We start from the raw sequence: 15,637 nt of genomic DNA on the forward strand, positions 1-15,637 counted from the left end.
CTAACAGTGCCTTGCAGATTTGTAGAAAAGATTAGCAGCCTTATTTCACAAAAGTTGAAACAGACTTGAGCTGATGCTAACCAACAACAGAGGCCTCTGGCATTCAACTCAGCCAGAGTTTGCCCTTAGGAGTTATAAACAACCATGGCAAAGTCTTTGCACAGCCAAAGGGCAGCCAGTAGGGAGCTGTATCTCCAGGAGCAGCAGTGCTTCAGTCATACCAGATCAGCCTTGCTTTCCACTTGAGGGTAGTAGCTGCCTCCACAGAATCTCCACCTCTCCACTAAACTAAATCTTGAGTTTAATCTTGCTTGGGAAGGATTGGTGTTAAAAACCTATTTCCCCAGTATCTGTGTGTCTCAAATGATCTGAGGAGAGAGCTGGAAAAGAAATGATCTTAAAATGCTGGTGTCTGCATCACCTCATAGAACCTGATGGCAAATTCAATAATATATTTTGCATGGAAATCTGCCTGCAGGTGGGTGAGTGCTTTGCTATAATGTAAAGAGTGCATTTGGGAAGGAGGAGGCAGGCAGCCTCCTTTTGTTTGGTTTTGTTTTGGTTTTTTTCTGTTTGAAGATGAAGGGGAAAATACACCTGCCAAAGAAGTGAACCTGGGCTGTGAATAAATGAACTCGCAGAAGGAAGGAAACATTTGTTTAGCTCCCTTTCTCTGTATGCTACACCTGGCTGCCAGAGCTACTGCAAAATTTCTAACAATCCTACCAGGCTATTTGCATTTAAATCGCTTTTCCTGGCATTATGTAAATCCCTCATAGAGCTGAAGTTTTCTGTTTCTTTCAGGGGCTGCACCCAGTGCTTTGCTCCCAATGCTGCCCCACTCTCCTCCCACTGCTCCGCTGGGTTATGCCAGCACCATATGAAACAGCTGTTACGGGCTTGGTTTGGACCTGGGACAACATAGGTGATGCATGCAGACTTCCCATATCTGCATAACAAAATCACATTACCAATTAATTCATAGCTGGGTCTAAAAGAGCACGCGCTTTGATCCAACACTCTCATAATTCAGAAATGTTTTTACAAGGGAGCATTCCCAAAGTGATTCTTCTGTGGTATTTTCAGGACTGTATATTTAAGGATCCTGTTGCCTTGGACAGCAGAAAGGAAGGTTGCTGCTTTCACCAGTAAGGAAGTTGTATGGATAGTTCTAAATACAGAAGGTTACATTTTTTCCCCCTCTGAGAATTTGAGAGAAATGAATGTGGAGTATTAGTTCTGCAGCTCTAGCTCCAGTCTAACTCCAAACACAGAACTCTTATGTGAAAGCACCTACATTTGAGCAAATACTTGATTTCATACTGAAATTCTGTAACTTTGGTTTGGAACGGTGGTTGAAAGGAATAGCATAACAGCAATGGGGTCTAAAAACTGCAGGCCAAAGGCAGATACAGGGCAGTGTCAGCTGTGCATTCTGTGGCTTTTGAGTAAAGACAAAAAAGACAAGGAGCAAGTAATCTCCAGGCAAGTCCCTAATTCAGGCAGAGAAGTCTCCAGCTCCTACTTAAATCACCGCAGCACCAAGGCTTTCCTAATTAGCTTCACACATTGCCTGCAGACTGCAATCCAGATGAGACACAGCATGGAGAGGCTACAGCTCAAACTCTCTTAATAGTGAATATGCAGGCACTTTTGACATGCTTCATTGCTTGGCCAGGGGAAAGCTTTGCAACACAACAGCATTTAGCAATCTCAGGTTACCCAGCAAACAGCCATGTGTCAGGGACATTCCCAGCTGGTCAGTGGGGTGGGCTGCTTCCTATAGGAGCAGAAGAGGGACATGCCAGCAGAGACCTGGGTGGGAGCCAGGGCTTGGGTACAATGCCATGAAGTGATCTGGATGCTTGCTTGCACGCAAGCACCTTAATTTGGAAAAAGAATTAAGACCTTGTTATTATATCCTCTTAATGCCTTAGTAAATGAAAGAATCAATGTCACAGCTTGACAGCAGACGCCCCATCAGAGCACATCCCCTGGTATGTGTCAGTCCTATTAAACACACCATTCTGCAACGCTCTGGTAGCTGCAATGTACTTTTCACCCTGCACTCTAGGTAATATCCTCTGGATTTATGGTAAGGTTTAGTCTTTTCCAAGCAAATCACTAATGTTTGTCGAGTACTTGGAGATCGTCCATTGAAAGGCTCTTCAGAGCCACGATCTATTATGTCTTGGTCAGAAAAACACAGTTGCTGAACAGGAAGAACAAAAGAATGAGTTGTAGACCCCCAATAAGCATTCAACACAAGTTAATTTGTTCAGCAGCTGTATTTTCCTGAGACAGATTGCATATTTCCATTGTTAAAATAAAAACGTCCACTGGGCTTGCATCCTCTATGCTTCACACTGCTGCCAATCTAGTGAACAAGTAAAATTCCTTTAATAAATATGAGACCCACTTGACTAACTTTGCCTTTGTCCAAGCAAAAAAAAAAATGAACAGAGCCAGAAGATACACGAGGCTGTGTAATCTTCCCCCTCCTAGAAAAAAAAAAAATAGTGGAAATCTGGCACGTGGCAGGGCTAGGGACATGTGAGCCATGGCTGCCATGTGTCCCCAAACCACCCGCCCTTGGTGCCATGCAAATGGTGCCAGCCATGGATGGATGGAGCCTGCCCTGCAGCCCCTGTGGTGCTGCTGCCTCTCTTTGTGAATCACAGATTTGCCTTCTGTTCACTTTTTAGCCTGGAGGTGAATCATTTGGGAAAATCTGATAAAATCCATTCAAATACAGTTCAACTATCAAAGCCTGAACAAGTCTTGGTTAACTTTTAAGTTTACCCAAGTTTGACCAGAGCTCACATGACTGAAGCAAGCGAGTGTTTGTTTTAACTCCAACAGAGTTGCTCCGGCCTTAGAACCTGTGGAGAATTAGATCCATAAACATACCCCACATTAATGAGTGGAGACACGATGAGGGCAGAATCTGGGGGGGAAAAAATGTCACAGAAAGCATCATGCTTCTGGGGAAACGGCAGAGAAAAAAAACATGCTGCATTGAGATCATAGGCTCCGATGAGGAGGGCTACTTCCTTTGGAAAGGAATTTTGAGGACAGAAATGGTAAGATGATGCTGATGTCCATAGCACATCTGAAATGCAAACTCGTCCTCCAGCGCCAAAGTGCTTCACACTGGGAGAGCAGGAAACCTGCTCTGTGGCCCATGTGGGACAAGGAGGACACCAGCAGTGGGGACATGAAGGCAGAGAGCTGTCACCATGCATCTCTCTGTGCATTCATTGCTGTCAGGCAGATAAATCCAGGCTTTTCTTCAGGAAATACCCAGTGGGTGCTGCAAGGTGAAAGGAAAGAGCATACTGAGCTACAGACACACAACCTGCCATACACAGTGCATTTTCGCCACAGTGCCAGGCTCCAGGCCATTCCAACCTTTCTCCCAAGAGGCAGGTAAAGCCACATGTACAACTTTGTGAAATTTAATATTTTTTTTTTTTAAAGGTAAAAATAAGAGCCCTATGTACTTCACAGCCAACATCTCTAGAAGCAGTTTGTGCAAAGGGTGCTCTGCATACTGGATGTGACCCTTACAACAATCCTGTCCAGCAGTCACCCACGTATAACATTTATATCTAGCCCCAGAATAAACCCTTTTTTATAATCCTGCTGCAAGCTGTTGAGCAGGGCAGCCCTAGACTAGATTTTGCTGCTGTTGTGGAAAAGGAAGAACATGTCTCATTTTATTAGAATACAAGAGCAAGCCTGCCATATCATAAAAATTTAAAAATAGTGCAGAGTGCTACCTTACATAAAACACTGCCCTGAGCCACGTTCTATTCGCAGCATCACATCCCAAAATACACTGCAATCCCAGTACAAGCTGCAGACCAATAGAGATCGGATGCTGACATTTCAGACACACACACACAAACCTTCCACACCAAGTGTGCATGCAAAAATCAAAACAAATGCCCATTTTCTGTGCAATTGAACAGTATACCCGTCCAGCCACAACAGTCTTTCATTCCACTCAACTCTCACTTGCAAGCCTAATTTAATTAACCGGATTTTTCAAAGACGCCCAAGGGAACTGTGTGCCCTTCAAAAAAAACACTGGGACTTGGCTTCCCCCACCATCTGTGCTTTTGAATAGCCTCTTCAAACCCTCCACGTGGAAAGGAGTGGACCCTGTGAATACCTGGGATGCATAAGAGCCCTCTCGTTACATCACTGGTGCCCTGTACTCTGCTTCTCAGTGCTGCCCTATTTCATAGGGGTCCAGTAGATCTGTGGGTCGGTGCTCTCCAGGACTTCAGTCTCTCTTTCACAGAGCCCCCCCAGGTGCTGCCTTGGAGGCTCTGGGTGCTGCTCACCCATCGCTTGGACTTTGTGGAGCCCCACGTCTATCCCACTGCAGCAGTGAAAACACATCAGAAATGTCACTGCCAAAATATTGTCATTTTTCATGCCTACAGCAGCAGAGAGGTTATCATCCTCAGGCTGCCTTCAGTCTGTTTGTTGTCTCCCTATCCTTTCCACAAACATCATCTCCCTCCCTGTATTTAAACTAACCCCAAATATTTTGACAGAACCAGGATAGGAAGCAATTACACGTGCAGTTACACTGGCAAATCAAAGGGGACGGCAACCTCTCAGCCTGACACAGCAGCAACCACAACAGCATTTCTGCCAAGTTTTTATTCCCATTCCTCTTCCAATAACTTCACCTACCTACAATCTTCACAGGCAGTGGAGAAAACCTCTTGGTCTTACCACATGATGCAGCTGTCACATGAACCTTTGTAGCTGAACCCTTAAATACAAACTTCCAGGACACATTGGCCATACAACCTCAAATCCAGTATCACATCACACTGTTCCCGTGACCAGCCTGGCACCAGCAAGGAGTTATTTTGGGTAGGCTGGGGTCTGCTTGGCTATGCTACATGCTGATGGATATCAAGTAAGACACAAATTAGCCATGCGCCCTCACAGCAATGAAGATTAACCATTTACTGGGTTTTGTTGGCAAGAGCAAAGCCAGATGGACAATGTAAGGAGCCATGCCCCTCTCATAGCTCCTATGGGTCTTGGCCAAGTGCTGAGAGGGAGTTCTGAGTACAGAGGGGACGAGATTGGTACAGAGGCACTGGGGCAGTACATGCAACATGCAAGCCCAGGATGTGAGAACCAAGAGAATTTTTAGCATTCAAGAGAAATGTCTGGGGAGGGCTGATTGCAGTCTTCCACAAACCAAAGAGAATAAGAATACGGAGTCTGGCTGCTCTCAGAGTTGGACAGGCAGTAGATAAGAGGAAACAGCCATAAGTGACATAAGGACAATTCTGACTGGATATCAGAAAATAAATTGTGAGTGTCTGCACTGCCTGGAGCACCCATTCCACCTATATGCTTGGAGGTATTCAAAGCTCAACCAGGCAAGGTCCTGAGTAAACTGATCCAACTTAGAAGCTGACCTTGCTTTGAACAGCACATTGGATGAGGTGACCTCCAGAGGTCCCTTCCAATCTAAGTTATTCTATGATTTCCTGGAAAAAGTTCAGATGAGGAAGTTATCTTAAAAGCACTTCTCTCAAAACTTCAGCTAAAACTGTAGAAGCACTCCAGAGGCTGTAGCAATTCTGATAAGGCGTCTGTTATCCACAGCTGACTTCCCAGGAGAACAGCTCGTGGGACCACATGCTGCAGGACAAGAGGCCCAGCCCTGGTTCAGCATGCCTGCACCCAGACTGATCCAACTCAACGCAGACAGTGCTCCCTCAGCTCTTCTCTAGTAACAATAGGGTGTTTCTTTTCCCCAAAGAGTTCAGTCAACAGAGCTATCACAACAGCAGCTCTTCCCACTGTCAGATTCACTTTTTGAAAGCCACGAAAAATGAAGAGGAGAGATTATGGAGGAATGTGTCTACACAAAAGTATAGTTTCCATTGCAGGGCTTGGAGGGGAGATCAGGCTGTTGTGGGGATTAAAGAGACCCCGATCCTTTAGGAAGAGCCATGTTCTCCCTGGCAGGAGCATCTCCCGTCACCCCCCAGGCTCTGTGATACACTGCTCAAATGGCACTTACTTCCCCAGGAGCTATGCTCCAGGAAGGGCCGTATGAAGTGGATTTTGGCCACAAGAACAGAAGACATCCATGGGATGCAGCCCAGTGGTGTTCACATTAATGCAGGTACATCTTTACATTGCCTTTTGCAATAAATACTTTCTGCTTCAACGCGAATTCAGTACTCCAAAAATAACTGCAATTACCCAAGGAGCAGAGGAGCCTATTTACAAGATTTAAAGGGAAAGAGGAAAGAAAACATTGTAGAAGAAATCTTGCAACACCTGGGCCTCTAAATACAAAATTGGTGAGAAAAAGGGCAACTCCATCTTGCTTGTCTGTTGGAAGAAGCACCTCTGTGTTCGTGCCTTGTGTGACCCAACAAAAAGAACTGCTGACGTTGAATGGCAACAAACTATTACGTGAAAATCAACTGTTCTTCCTGAGCAAGTGATCAAGTAAAGGGAGGAGGGGGCTCAGGCAATATTCACACCTGGAAAAGTTTGAGTCATTGCTGAGCACAGGGGAAAAAAAACATTAAAAAGTCACACATGTACACATATCAGGAAATGTTTAAAAATAATAAACTTGCTGCAGTGGCAGCAGTGATTGCTGTCTATCCAAGTGGTGAATAATTCAGAAGGTACCTGCTTCACTCAGGATTTCAGGGTATTCTCAGACCTGCCAGAATTTTCTGCTGCTAAATAATGCATCTGTGGTATTCAAACACACATGATCCCCAATTAACAGTAAAGATTAAACAGGGATGAATTTGAAATAAGGGAAGTCTGAGGAAGGAAAATTCCTATTAAGCTGTTTGGGGCTTTTTGTCCTTCCTGTGTTCCCTTGCAGCTGGGTGCTAGAGCCTCTCTGGCAATGAGCAGCTAGCACAGCCCCTTAGCTCAGTGCTGGCCTACAAAATAAGTCACAATGGGTTCCAGAAAAGCAAACAAGCAGTGCATGAGGCAAAACAGGAAACAAATCATCTAACAGTGCAGATAGCCCCATGTTTGCATTGATCTGTTAAACAATGATGACCTGCATGTTGCAAGACTGGAAAGTAATCACGTAGATAATCCACGTTGCAGAGGGGGAGCAAGCTGAAGGCTTTCATTTCAATTACTGAGCATTGGTGATTTGGAGAAAATGCCTGCTGAATCTCTGAAGGCTGTGCATGCAGCTCCTGCCCAAAGCAGGGTGAGCCAACGGGCAGCACTGCAGGTTCACAAGAGATCTCTCCAAATGTCCCCTCCTGTTTCCCTGACCATTTCTATCCCCATCTCTGAACGTTGAGAGATTTACAGCTGCAGAAAGAGGATAAGCGCTTCTGGTTTATATGGTGGTTTTAGGAGATCTCCTTTATCGGAGTGGAGATGCAGCTATGTCTCCAGAAAAGAAGCCAAGAAATGGAGAAAGGAAGCAAGAGCCCAGCCCAAGAAAGCAAGAGTGCACAGTGCCCTGGAAATTAATCTGTAAAGACAAAGAGAGGCCTATTTTTTTTTTTCTTCTGCACTATCTGAATTTTTCTTGAATCAGGCTTTATTCCCTGTGAATTTTCATCTGATAACATCTGTTCACCGCAGGAAGGGCACAGAGCACTGCAAACACCAGCAGTAACACTGCATGGCAACCCACGCAGCAGGAGCAGGGACACAGCACTCATGATCCTGTCTATAAACCAGCTGTATTTCAGGACCAGGCTGAGACCTTCACAGGGTACAGGACACCCTTCAGCCACCTGAGCTTTCCTGTGCCACTGGGGACAGGTGGAGCTGAGCTCAGTCTCCTGATGATGCATTGCAGGCACTGGTGCTGCTCCTCTCCTTCTGTACCACGGAGAGCAGCACCTCTGATTTCAGGGCACTTTGCCCAAACGTTTTGTTTATCATGCTGCTGCAGTTACTATTGTTCCTAAATTGTTTTTCTTATTAAATTGCAGAGGTTTTGAGTCAAAATAAACTTTCCTTTGCAAGTGCATTTGCTAGCAATTGGCTGGCAGCAGAGGGGAGAGTGAAGGCACAGGGGAGGGAAAGCAGAGGAGAATTACACGGTTTCAGATTCCTGTAAACAGAGAAACATTTTTCCAGTCATCTGCCTGCGTCCAGTGGAAATAGAGCTTCAGTTTCCTCCTACTAACACCGAGGATCTGGTGGCACTGCTGCTGACATGCCCCCATTTTCTCTCCTGCAGTTGCTGGATGCAGCTCAGCCCAGCATGCCAGCATGCATTGCTGCTGTTTCCCTCTCATCGTGCCTCCCAGCTGCCCTGCCTGCAGCCCAGCAGCAGATGCCTGCACCATGGGAGGCCCAATAGCAAGCCCACTTCCCTGTGCTCCTGCTGCCCAACTCCACAGGCATGGAAGCAACTCAGAAGTGGGTTTAAGGATTACAGCTGAACAGACATAAATGGCATCCCCAAAGCCTCCCCCTGCAGCTCCCACAATGCCAGCATCTCCTTGCTCAGCCCACAACTGGTGTTTCTTGGATTAGCTGTGCATGGCATCCTCATGTTCTATGTAAATACAGCACCTAGTGCACATGCAGCCCCGCTGCACTAATGGTATATTAGTAATCTGCACAGTGCAAACACAGGGAGTTGCACCTCAGCCACTGTCACCAAAGATTTACACATATTTTTCAATCAGTTAACGTCAATATTTTCCAGTGTGGTATGCAAACACTACTCATTTCAGAGGAATATCCTCTGCCCTTGATCCTCTGACCACTGATCCTCAGCGGTTTCCCACCAAGCCATAAGACAACACCATTCAGTTCTGCCTGTGAAAGCTGATCAACAGGTGAGAGTTTTCCAAATACACCATTGAATGCTTCCCTGGAAGAAGCCGAGTGTGAAAGAATGTTAGAAATGATGAGAAGAGCAAAAACAACATGTTGACACTCAAACATGTGCAATAATAATATTAATTTAAATCCTTTGTGTATTGCTACTGTCAGGTTTTAGTATCCATGCATGTACCATTGATAAGTACTGTTCATACACAAAGGGCAAAGACTTACAGCTCTGCATTTGCTGACAGTGCCAGCTGACACATTTAGCAGGAAGCAGCCTGGTGGTTAAAGCTGCTGCCTGGGCACAGGTGGAGGTTGGGTTGTTCTTGGCTGGACTGCAGCCCTGCTGCGTCACCTCAGTGAGATCACCTCAGCCACAAAGCTGCCAGGACAGCATGTTCAGAGTCACCCCGTGGTCATCAAAAGACCAGTAGAAGTGACCTTGCATCTCTGCGTGTCTATATACGTGTTCAGGTACAGCACAAAGGGTTGGCTAGAACAGATCTGCTCAGATATTCAAGTTACCTCCCAGAAGCTTTTGCTGGTGGGGCGCTACGCAGGCTGTGACAAGATCACCCTGCTGTCACACAGCTCTGGATGTGCTTAGGGCAAGCAGCAGTCTCACCAGAAGTATCCCTGATGCACCTGTCAAAGATTACAATTATGATTGTAATTGATACAAATCATGACTGTTTGATGGCTGATGCTAAATGAGTTTGGCTCCCACCCAGTTTCCATTGGGCAGGCATCTCCATCTCAGAACACAGCAACATTTGGTGTTTGTCCATATCGTCATCTTGGCTGGCACTGCTACCCAAGGCTGCTTATAGGACGTGTCAGGAGAACAGGCTCGCTCCTACAACCCGAATTATGCATTTAAGCAGGGCAGCATAGAGGAGCCTTTTGTTGTTAATTGCATTTAACTTCCCTCTTGGAGACAGATGGAAGGGTTTGTGTGACAGCATCTCTCACCACTGCCAAACTCCTCATGTTCTATTTGACAATTCCGAAACCGACCTCATCCTAACATGAGAAGTTTGCTCACAAAGACTACACTACAAGCTCTCCCAAAATGCTTAGATTAGCACAATGTGATTCAGGAACTTCCTTTGTTACCAGCCCTCTGCCCCCGTCAGCACATTCACTTGATATTGTTTTAAGCTTCATCCTTGCATGAGGACCAAGCCGAACAAAACAAATCTGATAGCAATGCATAGGCAGCCCTGTGTTCCCAGTGTGCTTCTAAGAGCCATGGCAACACAGCTTTCAAAGGACTGCCTCCCTCCCACCCATCCCATTGCTGCTCTTGGACCAAACAGGGGGCAGTGATGCCCCTGTGCCCTAGGAGATTTGGATGAGGGCATGGGGCTGTGAGTGCACGCAGGGTACTTCATGCTGTGTGCACCAGCAGCAGGGAGAAGGAAAAAGCAAATGTGAGTGTGCACACATACATAGGTAGCACGGTTTGGGAGCAGAAATAGGGGAAACTCATCTCTTCAGAGAATCAGATGTGGGGGTCCTGGCACTATGCCTGTTCTGACTGCAAAACGTAGAGGTAGGGAGGGAGTCTGGCTGGCTGCAAACACAGGGTTTGCTGTAAGATGTCTGTGCAGTTTCACTGAAGAGCATCTCCTGCCTATAACCTTGAGTGCCACGTACCTCTCCATGAAGGCAGTGGCTTCAGCTCCCACAGATCCCCAGCCACCTGAATGACAAGGGTGCACCCATGATGCTGGGCAGGATAGCTCCTAAGGGCACTCCAGCATAAAGCCATACTCCAACCTGCTCAAATGTTTTTTTCCTGCACAACTCCCAGCTTCAACTCCTTATCCTGGAACACGTCAGCACCCAGCCAGCAGGAGGGAAATGCCAAATTTGTAGCAGATTGGAGTTTATTTTTAAGCAGTGTCAAAATAAAAACAAACAAAGCAACCTTCCCAACACACACACACACAGAGGAATGAAATCAGCTCATAGAAACAATAAGCCCAGCACAACACCAAGACCTGAGGGCTCCCAGTGCTGGTCGCAACCCCCACGTGCTGCCTTCCCTGCTTATCAGTTGGCACAGGGGCTGTTGGGGCCCTCAGCACCAGGACACAGCCCCGCAGGCTGCCATGCAGCATCTGGTGCACACCAGGCTCCATTTCTTCTCTGTTCTGCAAGCACCCCATTTACTCACTGTTTTAAAATGGGATTACAGCTTGTATGAGACCATGCTCTGCCCTCACTGAGGATGTGATGTAAAAAAAAAAAAAAAAAAAAAAAAAAAAACACAACACACTCCCTTATTATGAGTCTAAGCCATTGCAAAGCCCTTAATAAATTATCTGGCCCACTCCTTTATGTTTTCTCTTCCTGGGTCACCTATTTTCCTTGGGAAACCCAAGATGAGGAAGCAGTCCTAGGCGGTACTGCTAAAGAGGACAAAGCTGTCCCTAAATTCTGGGGTGCTCATCCAAACGAGGAAGATTTTTCCCCTCAAACAAACAACTCAGATATTTGCCAAGATGAACTTCATCTGTGTGAATCTGCTACAGTCAGTGGTGACTGCAATGGCACAAAGTCAGATGTGCTGAACACCCAGAGGGATGGCAGGTGAGGATGGGGCAGAATGCCCCTTCACACAGCCAGAGCTGCCCTCACTGTGCTGGGGACAGGAAGGAGCAGCTGGGCAACCCAGCCAAAACCAGCTTAGCAGCGAACATCTGCAGTATGTAAAGAGAAATACATATGCCTGGACACAGCAGGGCAGAGGGTGCAAGCTGTCCCACACCCAGCTGCCGCCTCCTCCTCCTCCAGTCCATGGGAGTGCTTACAGCTGGCAGGTTTCAGCCCAGGTCCCTGCCCTAGCTCAGCTGCATACCCACCACACAGCCCTCATGTCATACTGGCATCCCCACAACCCTTCCCCTTGGGTCACCCCATGGGTAGAGGAGCACTGGGCAACATGGGTACATTTCTATGGGCCCACCGGTATTTGCAGCAGCAAACTCACAAAGCAGACAGAACATGAATTACCTCCTCATTAAGCTCCAGCCTTGTGCTACTGAGGCACATAAAGAGCCTCCAACGTCACATCTCAGCCACGTACAAAGCTGTCTCCATGCTACATAAATCATGCATAGCCACATCATCTGTTGGAGATGCACAAAGCCACAATCACTAATCGTGCTGAGGAGCACAGCATTACCTGCGGGATGCAGCTGCAGTTAGCAGCGTACATGTAGTATGGCATATGGCTCTAGATTTGAATGTTACAGCTCTGATTCTTGCCTCCTTCAGTACATGGCAGCTTATACATCTAGAAGAGGGTGCTGGGACTCGCATTCAATTAACAGTGACAACTTCTGCTTTATCACTCTGGAAAGAAACCACAGCACCGAATGAGCCCATGTGAGAGCCCAGATGAGTAAGCCCCAGATGTCTTATTACACACAGGCTTTTCATAGCCTATTTCCAACTTGGAAAGTGACTTACAAAACTAAAATTACCCCTTATCTACTGATACTACACAACATCCACTAGCCAGGCACAGGATTGCTGGGACAAAACCAGAGCTTACAGTTAGGGCACTCCAAAGGTATTTTGAAACAAAGTTCACACAGAAGCCCATGTAAGCATACAGGATGTATCTGTATGTGCCCCTCCTGTGCTGCTGCACAGGAACCACGTGATGAGCATGCAAACAATACTAGCAATGTATCTAGCAAAAGCCAAGGTCCAGTTTGAAACCTATACATTTATTTATGGTAGCAAGGCTCTGTGTAGACTTCCGTTCTCCCACATCTACTGGCTCCATCTTTAAACAGCATGGAAAGAACACATCTCCAGTTGTGCTGCTTCCCCTCACAGCATTACTTGCTTTAGGGTCTGTCCTTGGCATCATTCACACTCTGCTGACACCAGTTTTTAGGCTGTAGGTAATGCTTGTGCTGCACTATAGCAAAATGAGCATAATGCACTGGAGTCCTCTGCTCTCTCCTGAACTTGCATTCACCTGGAAAGTTCATTGCAAAGGCAAACAATACAAAGAAGAGACTGCTCCCAGATTCAACACCAAAAAGCTCAAAATGATGGGGAAAGAAAATTAAGTTCATGTAAACAAGAGGTGGCCAGGACTGAGGTGACAGGCAGAAAGGTCTCCCAGTCGATCCCTGTTCAAATGGAAGCCAATCCAAGGAGCTGCACTGATAGATACAAACATCTTGACCATCAGCTACCCCCCCTCAGACCTAAGGAATGATTCAAACTCAAACACAGAGCTCTGACAATCCCTTTTATGTGGCACAGCTTGGCTTTCCCAGCTCCACACGGTTATTTTCTCCCCATCCTCCTACTCAAAGCACAAACTAAGAATACAAAGGTCGTCCTCTTCCAAAACCATAGGCAGAGCTATACATCTCTGACATCTGCTTGCTGCTCCACGTTCACTCTCATTACAGTAGCACATAAATCTCTAGAGAATTACAGGGGAAATCAGGTGCTTGTTGTCCTTAGACATTTCCCAGAGTTCTCAATGAAGGGACAGCACATCTCTGGTACCAATATATTGCCTGGGAACTTTGAAAGCAGTATAAATAAATGAGTCTAGCGCATATTACCAGGAACAGAATGGCAGAATGCACTTCATATGGATGAAGTTGAAAAATCTTCAGAGCTAATAGCTTGAAGTGGTTATGAAAGCTGACACAGCACCATAGATGTGACTTTCTTCTCTTCCTTCCTTGTGGAGACAGCATTGACTGGCTGGGCTCTGGGTTTGCCCAGAGCTGGAGGTAGCACAGCACATGGCTTGCTGTGCAGGCAGCCTGAGCACCTAACAAGCTCACCACTGGGTGTGCAATTTTAGTATGCTTAAAAATAGAAAACAAGCTTGAGAGCTACGTGATATGGGCAGCTACCCCTCAAAAATAAACTGCAGGCTTCTCTGTGGCCCATATGTGCCCAGAGAGTGGGCTATCAGAGGTACAGCCATAAAGTAGGGGGCTTTCATCACCTCCGCACTCCCAAAACATAACAGAAGCCCAGGAAAATGAATGCGCTTTGAGACCTGCAAGCCCACAGCCATTCCCCAGGGTTAACCATGCTCAGCTGAGCACCATAAAGAGGGCTGAGGCAAATGCCAAGGTTGACCATAGCTCTGGGCAAGGCAAACACTTACTTGACAATCTTGGGCTCCTCCACCTCTGCCACATGGAGCGGGGACACTGACAACTCACACATGTTCAAAAAATGAAGACAAATTCCACCAAGCATCTCCAAGTTCTGCTCTGTCACCTTTCCCATGTTTTACACTCTGTGCGCATAAGCAAACACAACAAAACATAAGGGAAGAAGGATTTTTTTCCTCCTTCCGTTCCCAAAATATTAAAGAGGACGTTGAGAGAAAGGTCCTTCTTTCTCTGAGAAAGAAGCAGCTATCCTGAGAGCATGCACAGCTTCCTTGCACCAGCCCTATACTAGGGCAGGTACACAGCTGTGTGCACACACAAGCCTAGCCTGACTCAAAAAGAGATGACTATAGATCCCAAGTTACACACAGCCTGTGCCCTGAACATGGCACAGCTCCTGCAACGCCAGCCACGCAAAGCTCCCACTTCACTGGGATGCACCCCACAGTGTTTTGAGGATGGAGTGCAGCCATCCCTCAGCATGCCAACTTATTGGCCTTGCCCTATAGCTCCTTCTGAGGTCATGGGTGGCAGGACAGGCTGTCTAGTGACCTGCCTTCAAGGCTAAGAAAATGAGATCCATTAGAATATACAAGAAGCTGAGACCAAAGCAACCCTATCTTTCTGTCTGAGCATCTAAATACCACTGATCTGATAACGGCACATTGCCCCAACACGTCTACAGGGAAAGAGAGGAAGCTTTCTTCTTCCCATGCATTCCCACATACTCACTGCAATGAGTAGACAAATAGATTGGTATGAATAGCAGCACCCTCATTTCCCCTGTCTGGATGGTTTGAGTCAAGTGCTCACAAGAAGGAGAACTACCATGACAAGATGTCCTGATTCACTGCAAAGAACACGCAGCAAAACAGCATCCTCCCTTCAAAGCCATTACCCAGTATTTGCATAGAGGAGGAGAAGCACCTTGAATGAGTATATTCAAAAGGGTGCCACTACATCACTGAGTTGTATTAACTTACACAAGAGCATATTTTGGGTGAGTTCAGCATGTTCTTAGCAGCATAACAGGTAAAGTAAAAATGCAGCACTTTGAAGGAGGGATTGATAATGCACAGCAATGACAGTAGAATAGCAAATTCCTAGGCTAGAGCAAGTAAGAAGAAGCCCAAATGCAGAAACTAGGGACACACAAAAAAAAAAGGAAAAAAAAAAAAAAAAGAAAAAAGTTGCTTACCTTCAGAAGGCCTCAGGTAAGCAAGATTCCCCAGCAAAACACCCTTACTACTCCCCCTGCCAACACTTAAATGAGGTCTGGGAAGGGGTGGATCCTGGCTCCATCCCTTCTGGTCACTCAGGTAAACTGCATGCACCTGAGCTCCCCAGCATTGATCCTGCCTTCCCACCAGGTGCTCAATCACTGCTTCAGGCCATGACTGAGCATTTCCGCTACAATCAGGCTGGAGATCAGCCAGCCTGTGCTCTCCCGTGGTTCTGAAATATGGCCCTGTAGTGTTACTGTGTGATGAACAAGAAGGTCCATGCTGGAGTGTGGGCTGGCTATCAGCTCGCAAGCAGTGAAACTGAACCATGTTACACATTTGCAAATAGCACCATGCTCTCTTAAACCAGGGCCAGGGGTAGAAGAGGAGCTGGACAATCTCAAT

General features: G+C 46.5%; 1 long non-coding RNA gene across 2 annotated transcripts; it reads right to left on the reverse strand.

Annotated features, from left to right (window-relative positions):
* Positions 1-892: 892 nt before the first annotated feature.
* Positions 893-15,236, reverse strand: LOC128081659 (uncharacterized). Of its 2 annotated transcripts, none has more exons than XR_008207311.1 (3): positions 15,208-15,236; positions 14,000-14,134; positions 893-3,313 (listed from the first exon to the last, which is right to left on the reverse strand). It is a non-coding gene; the product is annotated as an uncharacterized LOC128081659 (long non-coding RNA). The 2 variants fall into 2 exon arrangements; XR_008207310.1 differs by lacking the exon at positions 893-3,313 and adding an exon at positions 9,172-9,480.
* Between the last annotated feature and the right edge of the window lie 401 nt (positions 15,237-15,637).

Source organism: Tympanuchus pallidicinctus, unplaced genomic scaffold (assembly GCF_026119805.1).
Source record: "Tympanuchus pallidicinctus isolate F22 unplaced genomic scaffold, pur_lepc_1.0 scaffold21, whole genome shotgun sequence".
In the NCBI taxonomy this organism is placed as follows: domain Eukaryota; kingdom Metazoa; phylum Chordata; class Aves; order Galliformes; family Phasianidae; genus Tympanuchus; species Tympanuchus pallidicinctus.